Below are 16,872 nucleotides of genomic sequence, written 5' to 3' on the forward strand. Positions count from 1 at the left end.
GAGTAACTGTGCTTGAGATTACACAGTAGCAGAGCTATAGCATTCCGTTTATAATTTGTAAGAGCCTGTTCTCTTAGCTTGCTAACTAGTCCTTCAAAGTTCAGATCGAGTTGTCACCTTTCTGAAGTTCTCATCTGCTCAGCAATTATTCCTGCCCCTCGAGTTCTTAAGTAAACCACTCATTTGCCACTTACTGTGGGGCCTAGGTTGTTGTTTATCTTTTGTGCATATATTCTATCTTTTCTAAGAACAGGCTCTTGTCTCATTCTGTAACAACACTACTTAGAACCTAAAAGAGCCAAATGCCTGAAATACAAAGGTGCTTGTTAATGAAACTATGATGGCATTTAATGATTACTGAACGCATTTACCAGACTCTGGGCTAAGTGCTTTATAGGCACTGTCTCATTTAATTCTCACAACTGCCCCTCCTCAATATTACAGGTGAGGAAACGAGGCTTAGAAGAAGCTCTGTCTGTTGTCCAATCTCTCCAAATGGTAGTGACAGTCTTACTGAAAAGAGTCTGTACCACACTCTTCATGTCCAGCCTACCAGAGAACACATTGAAGAAAGAATCCGTCCTAACCGCAATTGAGCTCAACTAGTGCTTAGCCTACAGCATGCCCCTGAACACGAAGGATTCAGGATCAGAGGTGCACCTCCTGCCCGCAAGCAATTCACAGTCCATTAGGACTCCAGGACCAAGCTGTCACTGGCAGAGTCACCGTCATCAAGACTTCAATATCTTAACTTATAGTTTAAATCATAAAAGCAAATTAATCCTTAGAAACTCTCATTCACACCACTCATTCTCCCTTCAAGCTCCCTCACTCCCTTTATCTTTGGACTCCTCTGTCTAGCTTTATGTACTATAGAGTAGAAGGGTCCCGTTAATCCTAACAACTATTAGGATATCTAAATTTAATTTGGTGATAGCTCAGACTCAAGGGTCTATCTGATGAATACCATGCCACAATGAAATATGAGCAGTGAAGAAGAGCTAGAAAAAAAAGCAGTAGCAAAAAGCAGTGAAAAGAGGAATATGAAAGTCAACACTGTAAAGACAAGTAAAAGCAATAAAAGAAAGGAAATGGACATAGATACAAGGTAGAAAATAGGAATCCAGAATAAACTCAGTGGAGAAACACAGACAAATAACAACATTAAAATCTAATCCAATTTAGGAATTCTGACTCCTTCTATAATTATTTCTTTTCCTAACCTCTGAAGGAAATAGAAAAATATGTATATGAAGCAATAGCTGAAAAACTACTAGGAACAGTACATAAATTAGGAGGTTTCTTTTTCCTGTGAAACCATTCCTTTTAGAATTTCAGAGATTCAAAGAAACCTTAAAATACTATCTAATCTAACCCACTCATTTTACAATTAAAATAAGGCCCAGAAAGGTTGATTTTAATTTGCCCAAGACCATATAGCTACTTAGTAGCAACACTCTTGAATCTCATTCCAAGGTCTACTCCCCCAGACAAGGCTTCCTAGCAATGTATTTTACTCCTCCATTTTCCACTCTTAATAACTATTAGTTTCTGCGTAAGTATCTCAGAATCCACATTTTATTCCTAATTCCCACAGAATAAAATAATCAGATATTCTGGATTATGTAAAGCAATATGGAATTTAATTCTTTTATTCCCTAAGTCAGTAATCTCAAATTGAGTCCTGGTTCCTACCAGGAGGAAATTCAAACATTTCCCAGAAGAGCAGAAAGAAAAAAAGATCTCCATAAGCTAACCTAAGGCAAGCCAAGTTGATAAACTACAACCCATCTGGAAAGGAATCAGGCCCAAGGCCCCTGGAGGCTGGATGACAGCTAATGAGGATCACTTACTTTCCTGTTTCTATTTTATACCCTCCTAACTAACCTCAGGCTCCTATCTTTCTGACAAACTTCAATTCTAGGAGTCTGTAAAGAAAAATAATGAAAAGAGTATCATGTCACTTTCAGCAGAAGTAGCTTTTAGACAGGAACTATCCTGGTCAGGAAATATGGCACAAGGGACAAGAGAAGAATTTTAAGTAACCCATACACTGGTACTTTTAGCCTTAAAAACACCAAGAAGTCATCAGAGTGTATAATATACACTTAATATTTCCTCAACTGCGAAGCACTTGAAGATATTATGGCCTGGAAGGAACTGATCCTGGGCCATTTCTGTGGTCTAAGAAAGGCTGCTGCTTACACCCTACCCCCTGCCCCCCACAATAAACTGTGGGCCCTGCCAGTCACCGTTCTCCAAGTTATTTGAGCTTTGTGATTTTCAAGTCTTATGTATCATCTTAGTTTAAATACAGTGATTACTTAGGCCTTCAAAATGATGTCTCTGCTATAGAGGGCGGACTGAAGCCTTCTCTGAAAGAGACAAAAATGCCTTAGTTTACTTTAGAAACATAGCTTAATTTTGGTATGTATCAAATTCATTATAGATTAGGGATAATCTCCTACTTCAACATGTTAACCAAATTAGGATAATTGTACTAGAAATGAAAAGGACAAAAAAATAAAGAAGACATTATAAAGTCAGAAACAAAGTGTTTTAGTGACTCACTGAGCTTAGTTAGGAAGTAAAGGAAGAGTGAAAAATGACCGACAAGAATAATGGAGTTATTAACAGCTGAAGAGGAAAACTGGGAAGAGCTTTCTGGCTGGGGCTAAGGGGTGGGGGTGTTGGTGTGCAGCTTCTACAGAGATGGTATTTAAACAGATTTAGATTTAAGACACAGGTGAAAATCTGGGCCTCAAGTTTGGAAGGCCTCAAGTTTAAACAGAAGATACATATTTGGGGCCTAAAAGCACAGCAAGGACCAAGTTTTTAGAGAAAGAGAAGGATATAGAAAAAAAACTCTTAAAACAACGGCATTCCTCAGATAATACACTTTGAAGATGACCTAACCTGCCAGATGAATACTTTATTATGTAGATACAGAATATTTGGACTGCTTTGTTCTAAACGAAAAGCTAAACATTATTTTTTCCTCAGGCTATGAATTGACAGAAGCTAAGGATTAAAAGTTTCATAATTACTATTTGTGCAAAGTCAAGTCTCTGAACTAAAACACACTGCTTCTGAAGTTTCTGTATTTATAACAAAACTTTTGGAAAATACTAAGAGAAAAATCTGATGCACCAATACCACTACCATTTTATAATATTTGTGAGAACTTAATGGTCTTAAAAGCACATTGGGAGCACCTGGTGGCTCAGTTAGGCATCTGACTCTTGATCCCGGCTCAGGTCACTCATTATTATCTCATGGTTCATGGGATCGAGCCCCACACTGGGCTCTGTGCTGACAGCGCAAAACCTGCTTGGGATGGATTCTTTCCCCCCTCTCTCTCTCTCTCTGTCCCTGCCCCATGTGCACACACACTCTCTCTCTAAATAACTTAAAAAAAAAAAAAAAAAAAAAAAGCACAAAAAAAATGTTGATAGTTAATACATCTGGAGAATAGGCAGAGGTTCATAATACTATTCTCCCCAGGTCTGTGTAGTTTAAAATTTCCATTATAAAAAAAAAATTTTTTTTTAATTAAAAAAAAAAGCCTATCGACAGATATTTTTAAAATTCTATCTGCAGTTAAGGTTTGACAACTAAAACAAAAACAAAAACAAAAACGGCTTGACAACTTGAACCAAAATCCTAACAGATAAAACATTTCAAATAATGTTTTACTCATTCTTAATAGACCAATGAAATTTAGTGTGTATGAAAGGGAAAAAAGATCCTGTGTCATTTTAGAGAAACATGAATACGTTCATTAAATGCAAAACGTCCTTTTATCCCTGTTACTTGATGTTGGACATTTGTTATTTTGCTTTTCAATGAACTTACAATTTTTGCTGAAGAAAATATATAGTCCATATAAACGTATGATTTTCGTTAGTAAAGGCAAAATAAACATTCATCCCCAGTATCAATGATTGCTTTGTTGAACCTGCTGGTTAGTTGTCATATTATTTCAAATATTTTCCACTCTACTAAGTAATCAAATAAACAACTTTTTTATGTGGATACAAAAAAAAATTAAAAGAAGAACCAAGACCCATAAATTATACCTAACTCTAACCTGTAAAAAAACCCACACATTTAAAATTATATAAACTAGGGGCGCCTGGGTGGCGCAGTCGGTTAAGCGGCCGACTTCAGCCAGGTCACGATCTCGTGGTCCGTGAGTTCGAGCCCCGCGTCGGGCTCTGTGCTGACAGCTCGGAGCCTGGAGCCTGTTTCGGATTCTGTGTCTCCCTCTCTCTCTGCCCCTCCCCCGTTCATGCTTTGTCTCTCTCTGTCCCAAAAATAAATTAAAAACGTTGAAAAAAAAAAAAAATAAAAAAAAAATTAAAAAAAAAAATTATATAAACTAATAAGTAGAAGGGTAAAGTTCAATGTTTTTAACAATTACCAAAGTTTTAGCTAGGATTTAAATAGATGTAGTTTAAACCAAATCACTCTAGAGACTCTGACAGCACCACAACTAATGGAGAGCAACAAATTTACTGCTTAGATTTGCCACTCGCTGATAACCAAGAATAGTTTATAGTTTGTAAGCACCTATCTTTCCTCCATATGATAAACAGCACCACCCAAAAAAAGACAAGCAGATTTGTTTGCCTCCTGTTCATCTGGTAAGTTCCAAGACAATAAAAACTATGCATGTGTGTGCAAAATCTAGCACACTGTAGGTGTGCAACGCTTAACAGGAATGAATAATCACACCCTCACTTCCCAGAAAGCTATTGCTAGCTATCAGTCCCATACTCTAATAAGGCAGGCTTTCCTTGCTAATACTTCTGCTTTGAATCACGTTCAGAACCTTGTTTCTTCTAACAGAAATAAGTCACCATGAAACTTCAGAGAGAAGCAGTATAAATACACATATACAGAGACAAGAGATCGTCAGTGATTCTCTTCTTCTCCATCATCATTAAAGCACTCCTTAAGTCTGAATCGAGGTATTTCATTTTGCAGATAACAAGATCATTCTCCAACAAATTTTTGTAGCTCTTTTCCTCATTAAAGTAAAAATTACATACCGTAAAATGCCCAGATCTTAAGTAGTCAGCTCAGTAAGTTTGAACAAGCGTGTACACCAACAACTGGTGAATCTGGGCGTTCCTTGGACTAGGTCTTGCAATTTTTCTGTAAGTTAAAAATTATATGAAAGTAAGTTACCCAGGGGCGCCTGGGTGGCGCAGTCGGTTAAGCGTCCGACTTCAGCCAGGTCACGATCTCGCGGTCCGTGAGTTCGAGCCCCGCGTCAGGCTCTGGGCTGATGGCTCGGAGCCTGGAGCCTGTTTCCGATTCTGTGTGTCTCCCTCTCTCTCTGCCCCTTTCCCGTTCATGCTCTGTCTCTCTCTGTCCCAAAAATAAATAAAAAACTTTAAAAAAAAAAAAAAAAAAAAAAAAAGAAAGTAAGTTACCCAAAAAGCGTACACTTGAATTTCCATTACCTAAGTCAAGCTACAGAATATTTCAATTTCCCTAGAAAGTTCCTTTTTGCCTCTTTCCAGTCAACCACACTCTTACCCAGAAACCACTGTCCTGATTTCTATCACCATACCTAAGTTTCGCCCGTTCTTGTATTTTTCAAAAATGGCATCATTTGGTACATACTTATGCCTGGCTTCTCTTGCTCTGAATAATATTTCTTGGATTCATCTATGTTGTGCGAATCATTAGTTCATTTCTACTGTAAAAAAAGCTGCTATGAACATTTTACATCAATCTTTTTGTGAATACGTACTTTCTTTCTCCTTGGTGAAATAAGATTTCATTTAGAAAGGGGTGGGGGGCTCACATATAAATAAGCCTGTAAAGTCATATAGTACAGATAGATGGACTCATTACATGGTATAATTATATATAGGAAATATGTATACAGTTGTATAAAATACAAAAAAATAAAACATAGGTATTTTACCTACGTGTGTGTAGATAAATGAATAGATTCTGAGAAGTCCAACTGGGGCCAACAAAGATAGATTTCTTTAAATGTATAAAGTTCACAGTGAAAACACATCTAACGTGGGAAAGCTGTCCATTTCAGTTTTTCTTAATAAGTATTTTTTTTAATGTTTATTTATTTTTGAGACAATGCGAGAGACAGAGTGCAAGCGGCAAGCAGCGAAGGGGGCAGACAGAGGGAGACACATATTCCGAAACAGGCTCCAGGCTCTGAGCCGTCAGCCCAGAGCCCGACGCAGGGCTCGAGCTCATGAACCGTGAGATCATGACCTGAGCCAAAGTCGGATGCTTAACCGACTGAGCCACTCAGGCGCCCCTCTTAGTATTATGCTTTAACCTAAGAATAATTCAAAAGAGAAACAGATTTCTCTCCATATAAGCTACTGTTACCTCCACTACACAATCATTTTCTATGCGAGGAGTAAAACCCAAAATATGTGTTAAAAGTACAAATTTTATTTTATCGTCTTGCTTTTTTAAAACAAAGTTAAAGGACGCTTGGTGGCTCAGTCAGTTAAGTGTCCGACTTCGGCTCAGGTCATGATCTCACGGTTTGTGAGTTCGAGCCCCGCGTGGGGCTCTATGCTGTCAGCTCAGAGCCTGGAGCCTGCTTCGGATTCTGTGTCTCCTTGTCTCTCTGCCCCTCCCCACTTGTGCTCTGTCTCTCAAAAATAAATAAATGTAAAAAAAAATTTTTTTTTAAGTTAAACAGGGAAATAATCCATTGGCTGATACTTAACATGGGTAAAGACCATCCCATCTCCATTGAGAATATATTCTGAAAAAGGCTCAATCCCTAGGATGTTTTCTCCATCCCAAGAAGTAATTTACCGCAGCATTAAGTCTATGAAAGACACATCCTGACTCTGAAATTCTGTGTAATTGCAGCTAAAAGTGGAGGAAGTTCTTTAGTTTCTAGTGATGGTAACATTAAGAAACATACACATAAATCTGATTTTTGAAGTCAATTTGAAACTCCCAACCCTGCTGTTGATAATCAGATTATCATTTTCAGGGGACTAAAGGTGTCTCCTCATTTAACATTACCCATAACTTGCCAAGATGGAGGCAGAATGCTACAAACTGTCCTAGAAATTTACCACTGCCTGTTTTATAAAGGGTTTGCAACTATCAATGGGAGAAAACAACCCACTTCTAATGTTTGCTCTTTGTTCACCTTTTATTCCTCCTCCCCCAAAATGAGCAACTTCAAAAACATACCATTCTAATGTACTACATTTTTAATCTTAAAAAATATTCTTAGCATTTAAATGGTCCCTGACTTTCACAGGTGTGTAATTATTTACTTAACCCATTATTCACTCTGAAAATACATCATTTTCCAATAATTGTACCATTTTCTAAAAAAACAAGGAAAACAGTCTTGATTAATTGTTACAAAAACTAACAGTGGCTCTAAACCACTACAACCCTCAACTGTCATCATCTTTTTCCTGATTGTTTTAGAGAATTACAATTTTATTCTTATTTTTAAAATATCTTTCTTCCAGACCAAGAGCAGAAAACAGGTACAGCAATTGTGTAGACCCCATACTCCCTCTGGTGGTCCTTCACTCTCATTAACTAGATGTTTTCCAAAAGACTAGAAGTAAATACTAAATTAAGCATAAAATGAACTTGCCCCATTTAAGGACATAGTCTTACATGTTTAAGTTTCAGCAGAATACAGGGTAATTCATAACAAATTGTGAGGTACAAATTATTTTGAGAGCTTGAATTTTAGTGTTTAAAATATTGCTAAATGTCCTTAGTAACTTGTTATACAAATTAGTTACAAGAGTGAGTTAGGCCCTACTATAATTATTTTAAGCTCTCTTTTGACGGAAGAGTCATGTAACGGTATCTTATTTGCAAATTAAATCACACTTAAGTGGCTATTGTTTTAAAGTCAATAGTTATTTACATACCAACAACCACTCAGTGTATGTCTCCTCTGTATGTAAATTTAATTTTCTTTACACTTTGGGGATATATTATCAGAAGTCCAAAAAAAAAAAAAAGCACTATAGAGCCTTTCTCACTAGCTCCTTGGCCAGGACTGGAGACTGCTCTTGGTTGGAGCCGTCCCACACCTAAGGCAGGAAGACGGTAGCTGCACAGAAGTCCTCACTGGAGTCAATTACCTCTAGGCTCCAACTTGATATGATAAGGGGACAGTACATGATGGGGTACAAGTAGATAAAATAATCAGACACGGCCAAACTGGTCATCCTAACCAACAACTGCCCAGCCTTGAGGAAATAAGCACTACACTATCTTGGCCAAAATTGGGGCCCAACACTCAGCGGCAAGAATACTGAATTGGGCCCAGCCTGTGAAAAAATACTACAGAATATGCACAATGGTCATCACTGATCCAGGTGATTCTGGTAACACCAGGAGCATGCCAGAAAAGCCTGGTGAAAAGTAAACCATGCAAAATTTTTCTTTAAAGCTGGCCAGAGATAGGGGGGGAAATGCACTGTAGAAAATTCAGACATGTACAATAATGAGAAAGCAAAATAATTACTAATCAACTATGTTAGAAAGTTCAGGAGCGCCAGGGTGCCTCAGTCAGTCACAAGCTGAACGTGGAGCCTGCCTGTGATATTCTCTCTGCCCCTCTCCCCTGCTCACACGTGCTCTCAATCTCTCTCTCTCTCTCTCTCCAAAAAGTAAAAGAAAAAAGACAAACTTTTGTTTAAAAAAAAAAAAGTTCAAAAAGTTTCAGAGTGCCTGACTGGCTCTATTGGTGGAACATGTAACTCTTGACCTCAGGGTTGTGGGTTCAAGCCCCACACTGAGTAGACAGCTTAAAAAAAAAAAAAAAAAAAAAATCTTTAAAAAAAAGTTCAAATTGTTTCAGAATTATAAAATGTCTGTATTTAACTGTTCAGCATTGAGTAATCACAGAATTTGGTGTGCCAAAATATGGACAATATAGATTTTTCTGTAGGAACTCTGAAAAATTAATTAAAGGCCTATACAGAGATATTCTCAATGCTAGGTGTAACATGCGTACTGCGGTCAAATAAAGCCATATTCATGTCTAACACGGCCACTTGATTTATCCTCAAATTAGCTATTTTAGTATATGTCCTTGTTTTTTTGTGGCTTTCTTCATTCAAAAATATTTGCCAACCCCCAAACAACAAAAAGAACCACACCTGAGGATAAATGACGTAAACACACTCAATATGTTTATTGTGTACATATAAGAATTCAACTTATGCTTAATTTTGAAACTGAAATGTGGTTGATAATTTTGATATGGTCTACCACAAGTTAAAGTGGACCAAAAAAACCAGTAAAATATCTAAAAACTGAATTTGAAAATGGGCTTTTAATAAAGTTCCTAAAATATGCTTTTGTGTAAATAAAACTATGAAATATAAGTTTAATTTACTATATGTGGTATAAACATCACCATATGATAAGGATTATAATAATTATACATAGAAAATTACACATACTAGTTAAAACTCATATATTCCTATACACTTTAAAGAACAATTATCTAAGTCATCCAAAACAAAGAGAACCTCAGACTTACAAGATTCCTTACAACTATTTATGTAGAATAAAACCCACTCAACACGACGTGCCACTGTTGAACAAATCTACCCTAAGCATCAAAAAGACAACTCTGCTTTAATAGCAATAACTTTTTCTACAGCTACAGAATGAGGATGTTCTTTCTTCTCTAGACTGATTCGTTCTAAGCTAAGAAACCTTTAGGAAACTAACCCAAAATATGTGTTCTTTTCCAGCCCAAGAACAAACAGAAAATTGAGGATTTAATTAGTTGCCTAATCCAGTGTTTTAAAAGGTTTTCATGTTGAACTGGTTAAAATTATGTTTTGTTTTTTTTTCTTAAAAAAACCACCCAAAATTAAAGATTAAAAAAGTATGTATTTGTTTTGTTAAATGTTGTAAGGACAAAGACCTCATAACACTTAACCCTGTTGTTTTAGAGATATAAGACACTTCATAAAGACCATCTTTGATTTTGTTTTAAAATCCCAGTCACAACTAGCCTATTGGTTCAAGAGTTCAACTTTAAATGATGTTACTAAATAGATAGGTACATAATAAAATAACCATTCAGTGAAATATTAATAAAGTAGCATAATTAAATCAAAACTATAACGTTGCTTTTAAAAAGTTGCACCCCTCTTAAATATAAGTCATCCCCAACAGACACAAAACACACATTAGAAAAAAATTAAGTAAGCTAAATCAAGTTACTCACAAATACATTTAAATACATATAAACTACATTTAAAAAATATTTATATACTATTTTTAAATGTATTTTTTCTGTAGATGCCCTACATTGGTCAGGTCCATAATTGTGGATTAAGTAAGTGGAGGTCAGTTGGGAGAGAGACGCAGAAAATGCTAAGTGAAAGTACGACAAATAAAAATTTCCCAAAAAGAATAAAAATTCGTTCAAGTCTATCCTTGACCTTTGATTCATACACCAAGAGAAAAAGCTACTACAATTCTCTAAAGTAAAAACCCCTCTGGGGGTGGGGGTAGGGGCGGGGGCGGGGGGCAGAATTCCACAGACTATTAAAAACACTTAACCAAAATATGCCTTGACTTTTCCCTTGTCCACAATCTAACAAAATGGGAAGACAATGAAAATAAACACTCCTGTCTACTCCCATTTTTCCAAAGAAAGCTCCCATTCAACGCTAAGCCTTATTCCACTGGAAAACATACTCCTGAAAAGTAAATCCAAAACCACGAGCTCAAACTACTTCATGCAGAATTTACTGAATGGCGGCCAAACGTTGTACACGCTGTCCTGAACCACACTGAAGGGTATCTAGAGTTCTGCATTCTCCATTTACTAACTTTGTACCTTACTATGCTTTCGCCACCACTGCAGAAACCGAATTTTTAAAATAAGACCATGTTCCTCCAGGCTCGTCAATGGAAAGAATGCAATCAATCTGCACGTTGACCCCCCTCAAACGGTTGGTGTTTTTTTGTTTTAAATCAATACTGGGTTGGACTCCTATACTATTGCCAGTACACCTTTTTAGACATCAGTGGAAGGAGTTCTAACGTTCCAGGAGTGAACCGAGTCAGGAGCCCTAAAACAAGTTGGAACTGGCTTTCACCTGGCACGAGAATAATCACCTGTTAGAAAGGCGCTGCACTGGCACCCTTCAAGAGCGGCTGAGAGCCGGGATGCTGTATCCCAGTCACTTGTCCCATGGTGGCAGGTGAAGGCGGCGAACACGCATCCACACCCACCGCCCCGGGAGCGCAAACCGAAAGCGAGGAGCGCAGCAGCGGGACACTCCGTTATCCTCACCCGCCACGGGCCCCGCCAGGTGTGCGCGGCTCCATCGCGCACGCGGCGTCCCGGCGCACGGCTCACCCCGGCTCGACTTCGCCCGCCGGCCCGGGCCCCGGAAGGCGAAGTTTCTCTCCCGCCCGCGGCGGCGGCCGCTCACGCGCCGCCCGGCTCTCCGCGGGTCCCGCAGCCAGCTCCGGGCGGTCGCGGTCACAGGCGCCGGGCCTCGGGCGAGTCGGGGGAGACCGACGGGAGCCGGAGCCGGGACCTGTCACCTCGGGCAGGAAACAAAAGCCGGGTGAGGACGAGCGGGCGCGACCGGCCTCGACTCCGCGAGGGGGAGCGCGGCGGGGGCGGGGAGGGGCTCTCGCGGTCGCCGGACTCCGCGCCTCGCAGAGAGAGCACCGACCCCGCGGGCCGGCGGGGCGCGGAGGGGCCCCGCAGTTGGGCAAGGGGCATCCGGCGCGCTCGCCTCGAGGCTTCCCCCGCCCCGTTCGCCCCGAGCCTGCCTCTCTGGGGCAGGAGAACCGCGCGTGAGGGGGCGCCGAAGCGGCGCGGCGGCGATCTGACCGCGAAGGAGGGAATTCGGTTCCCGGGGCGCCGCGGCCGCCCGCCCCATCCCTGCGGCCATGGCGTCGGTACCTGTCGCCGTGGCTGCTCCTCGGCCCCTTCTCTCTCCGCCTCACCCTCGCGCTGCTCGGCCCCCAGCCCACCCAGCAGGCCGTCCGCGCGCCGGACGCCGCCGCCCGAGACTGGCAGCGCCCGCGAACCGGCCCGAATCCCCGGGGCAGCGCCCGGCGCGGTCCCGCCCCCGCCGGCCGCAGGACCCGTCTTCGATAGGGCCCCGGGGCTGTCAGTCCGCCCCCAAAAGGCGCGCGGGCTGTCGCTCCGCCCGTCCGGATTGGTGGCCGCGCACCGTCTATGCAAATGAGACTCCGCCCCCGTCCATTTGCACCTCCGCCTCGGTGTAAACTCCGCCTCTCCACGCCAGCCCACGTGTCTGGCCCTTGGCCTTTGTGGGGGCCGGCGAGAAGGGATGAAGGAAACTGACCCATGCCCCCTCACACCGTCTCTTACCTTCAGAGAAACTAATGCCTAAACAAGCTATTGACTTCACATCTGAATCGTATCTCTGAAAGCTCTGCCTTCCTGCCTGTTTGCCAGGCCTGCCCAAAGGATGGAGAGGGGCAGGCCAGGATGTTTGTGTCAGGTAAGCAGACTAGGTTAGCCCTAGGAAGTAAAAAAAAAAAAAAAAAAAAAAAAAAAAAAATGCCCCGTTGGGCCTCGGGAAAATCCCATCTTGAGAACCAGTTTAGCCCGTGGTACTTCCCCATGGACACTAAATGACTGTGAAGACTATGCTCTCCCGTTGTTTTCTGCCTTTCAAGCATGAGACACCAGGCCATTGAGACAGCAAAAGACCTTAAAAAATATTAGTGTTCTCTGATCCCCTTTTCCCACCGCACCACCGCCCCCCACCCCCCCATCAGCAAAGGGTAGACCCGCTGAGCAAACTCAGCTTCAAGAGGCGCTAAGCTCCTCCAACCAGAAGGCTGGCTGCCGCTGAGTAGTTCCCATAGAGATTCAGATGAGGAGCTAGAACTGGCTGCTCTGGGGGTTACTGGGCTTTAGGGGGTAACTAACTCAAACCCCTCATTTTTGAGGAAACAGAAACCTAAAGTCTCATAGCTATGGGACTTAATAGTCACCTATGGAAATCTTATGTCTCATAACCAGATCAGAAGCCACATCTCTTAGCTCCAAATCTGCTCTCTGTGATATGTCATGTTGGTCATTTAGGTATTTTTGAAGACCCTCTTCAACAAATCACCATCCCTGCCTTCAGGACGTGGTGCCTGGGGAAAAAAACAACTAGAACCAACACGGAAACCTCAAGAGCAAAGAAGGCCCTGACTTAATGCCTAGAAGCTTCCCTTTTTACCAGATGCCAGGGAGAATCACTGACACAATTTATTCATACATTAATTCAACAAGACATGGGTGATTGAATCCAAATCCAACCATTTATCCTTCAATGATTTGTTCTGAAAGTTTCTAACCCCAATTGATTAAGCATCTACTGTGCTTACTACTAGCAAGTATTAAGCACTGTGCTGTGTGCAGTCTGCATAGGTGAGGAGACATTGTCTCAGCCCTTGAAGGCTTTAGCCAAGGAGATAGTGACTTCCACATTACATGTCAGTACCACTTATGTTACAGTGGACAGCTCCAAGGAAGGAGCAGTTGGCTTTTCCTGGGAAAGGCAGGGAAGGCTTCATTGAGGAGGTGGCATTAGAGCTGAGTCCTAAAAGAGTTTTGAAAGATGGTGTTTGCCAGATGGAGGGATGTGGAAGAGGAAGGAAAGGGATTCCCAGTTTGCAGAGGATAGGATGAGCAGAAAAGCATGCAGACCTGGAAAAGCCTGGTAATTGAGGGAACAGCGAGGAGCAGTATGGGAAATCTGCAGGGCTGTGTGGCCATGTCACATGTTCTGGGACCAGGCTCTTCCAGGAGGAAGACAGAAAGGCCCTGGAGGCTGCCAGGCTGTGTTGTAACACACCGCAGCAAACAACAACAGGCCCTGTAGATACAGCTGCAGGCTTTTTTTTTCTAGGCCAGAGTCTGTGGGGAACAGTCAGTTCCACAGTTCTGATGGCAGCCTGGCTGGCCCCACCCACTCTCTCAGAAAACCACTCCGGTCACTGCACTTGCCCTCCTTGGCATTTGGAAACACGTGTGCTTGCAATTTCCCCAAACACTGCTGCCCTTCAGAGCTCAAAGATAACGTGGGCTATGGCTGCAGACACCTGGATGTGGAACAGACAGCCCTTTCCTAACGCACAGAGCAGTTCTTTGCAGGGCCTATTACCAAGGCTGGCTTCATGGGCGTGTGACCTGCTCTGCTGTCGCTGTCTTGAAATTCTTAATAATTTTTCGACAGTTGCATTTTCATTTCATTTCATTTCACCTGCAAATTATGTAGCCGGTCTGACCTGTCACTGGTAGTGCCCCTGGGAATGTTTGTGATCCTACTCAAACCATATCTCATTTTCAAAGCCCTTGGCATTCATTAGGTTTGTTCACATGCACCGTATCACTCGATTCTCACAATGGCGATGTGGGGTAGGCTTGTATTCCTAGCCCCATTTATTGGCTGAGAAAACTGAAGTTTGGCAGTCTCCTCCAGGTAACACAGCAGGGAGTGGCAAAGTTTGTATTTGAACTCATCCCACACAAGCCCTGTTCCATCTGCTATGGATCCACCTTTATGTTGGTTTCAGAACCCTTTCAAAGGTAGGTCTGTACGGGAAGGATGTGCTGGTGTGTTTTTGTTTTTGTTTTTGTTTTTAAGTAAGCTCTACACCCAACATGGGGCTTGAACTCACGACCCTGAGATCAAGAGTTGCATGCTCTACCAACTGAGCCAGCCAGGTGCCCTAAAGATACACTGTCTTAAGAGTCAAACCACATGGTGGAGTGAATGTATGTCACTTCATGGCTGCTTATCACATTTGAATAATTTTTCATTAATTTTGAAAAAAAATTCAGCCATTGTATGTTCACTTACTGTTTCTGTACCTCTTTCTTTCTGGGCCCCCAGTTGAAATACCTATTAGACCTTCTCACTACATCCTTTCTTCTGTATCTTCTATCTTTTGTCCTTCAACGCTTTGTTGTAAAAGTTTCTTATGACTTTTCTTCGGTTCACTAATTCTCTCTTCAGCTTTTTAAAAAATTCTTCTCTTGGGGTGCCTAACATGCGACTCTTGATTGATCTCAGGGTCATGAGATCAAGTCGCTTAGTGTCCATGGGCATGGAGCCTCCTTAAAAAAAAAAAAAAATTCTCCTCTTAAACCCATCCATCAAGCTCTTAATTTGTTGTTTGCTTGTTTGGGTTTCTTTTTTCAGTTCCAGAATTTCTCTTTGGGTCTTTTCAGATCTGCTGTGTCACTTCTTATGTCTCTTTGTGACTTGCTCTAATTTTCAAGCTTGGCTTTTCTCTCCTTAAACAAAGTAAGTGTAGCTGTTTTATGGCTTATGTCTGTTAATTTCAATCTAGAGTCCCTGTGGATCGGTTTCCATTGTTAGTTTTTACTACTGGTTCGTCCTCATGAGGTTTTATCTCATCATGTACCTGGTTATGTTTTGGACATTGTATTTGAAAAATCATTTAAGGCAACAGTGATAACATCTTCCTCCCAAAAGGATTTCCATTGGTTTCTGCAGGCATTTGGGGACACTCGCAAGCTAAGATCACCTTAACTCAATTTCATGGCTTCTGATTTTCTGAGCTTCCCAGATGACTTGAAACTGGATTACAGTATGTGGGAGGGTTTGTTTATTTATGGTTTGTTTATTTATTTGTTTGTTTGTTTGTTTGTTTGTTTATGGTTCCTCCTTACCCAATGTTGCAGCTCTTTGAGGTTCCAGTCAAAGCCTAGGAGTTATTTCAGTTATATATGGTTTCATAGCAAACTATCCTAAAATTTAGCAGTTTAAGACAGATGTCAGTGGACTTTTCCTTAAACGGCAAGATGGTAAATATTTTAGATTTGCAGGCCATATGGTCTCTGTTACAACTACTCAACTCTATCATTATAGTTCAAATCAGCCATAGACAATACATGAATGAATGGGATGGCTGTGTTCCACTAAAACTTTATTTACAAAGCCAGGCAGCCATTCTCAAGCTGATAAAGAACATCACCAAAAAAACCTCACAACTAACACCATGCTTAATGGTAAAAGACTTGATACCTTTTCCAAGAAAAAGACAAGGAACAGACATGAATGTCCACTCTTGCCACTTCTATTTAATATTTTACTGGAGGTTCTAGCCAGGGTGATTAGGCAAGACATAGAACTTAAAAGGCATCCAGATTGGAAAGAAAGTAGTAAAACTATCTCTAAACACAGATGACATGATCTTTGTGTATAGAAAATGCTAAGGAATCCACTTAAAAACTGTTAGAACCAATAAGCGAATTCAGGAGCACCTGGCTGGCTCAGTCAGTAGAGCATGTGACTCTTGATCTCAGGGTTGTGAGTTCAAGTCCCACGTTGGATGTAGAGCTTACTTAATAATAAGTAGGGGTGCCTGGGTGGCTCATTTGGTTAAGCGTCCGACTTTGGCTCAGGTCATGATCTCACGGTTCATGGGTTTGAGCCCCATGTCGGGCTCTGTGCTGACAGCTCAGAGCCTGGACCCTGCTTTGGATTCTGTGTCTCTCTCTCTGCTTCTCCCCCACTCATGCTCAGTCTCTCTCTCTCAAAAATAAACAAACATTAAAAAAATTTTTAAAAATAAGTAAATTCAGCAAGTTTGCAGGAAACAAGATCTATAATAAAAATCAATGATATGTCTATACACTTTCAATGAACAATGAAAAAATGAGATTAAGAAAAAAATTTCCTTTATAATAGCCTAATAAAGAACAAAATACTGGGGTGCCTACCTGGCACAGTCAATAGAGTATGTGACTCTTGATCTTGGAGTTGTGAGTTCAAGCCCCACGTTGGGTGTGGAGATTACTTAAAAATAAAATCTCAAAAAATAATAATAAAATACTTAGGG

At 41.2% G+C, this 16,872-nt stretch overlaps 1 protein-coding gene and 1 pseudogene across 7 annotated transcripts in view; one reads left to right on the top strand and one right to left on the bottom strand.

The window, feature by feature from the left end:
* The window catches only part of FKBP5 (FKBP prolyl isomerase 5), a 121,432-nt gene extending 109,361 nt beyond the window's left edge, over positions 1-12,071 (bottom strand). For 2 of the 7 annotated variants that reach the window (XM_058733686.1, XM_058733687.1), the window contains exons 1-2: positions 11,939-12,071; positions 5,055-5,160 (exon numbers count right to left, since the gene is read on the bottom strand). The gene's annotated coding sequence lies outside the window, so the exon portion shown is untranslated. Of the gene's footprint in view, positions 1-5,054; positions 5,161-11,136; positions 11,295-11,314; positions 11,452-11,938 lie in introns of those variants that run through there. The other 5 variants (XM_058733688.1, XM_058733690.1, XM_058733689.1 and 2 more) reach the window with 5 other exon arrangements.
* On the top strand, positions 984-8,416 carry LOC131515394 (large ribosomal subunit protein eL30-like; annotated as a pseudogene).
* Positions 12,072-16,872: the final 4,801 nt, after the last annotated feature.

Source organism: Neofelis nebulosa, chromosome 6 (genome assembly GCF_028018385.1).
Source record: "Neofelis nebulosa isolate mNeoNeb1 chromosome 6, mNeoNeb1.pri, whole genome shotgun sequence".
NCBI lineage: Eukaryota > Metazoa > Chordata > Mammalia > Carnivora > Felidae > Neofelis > Neofelis nebulosa.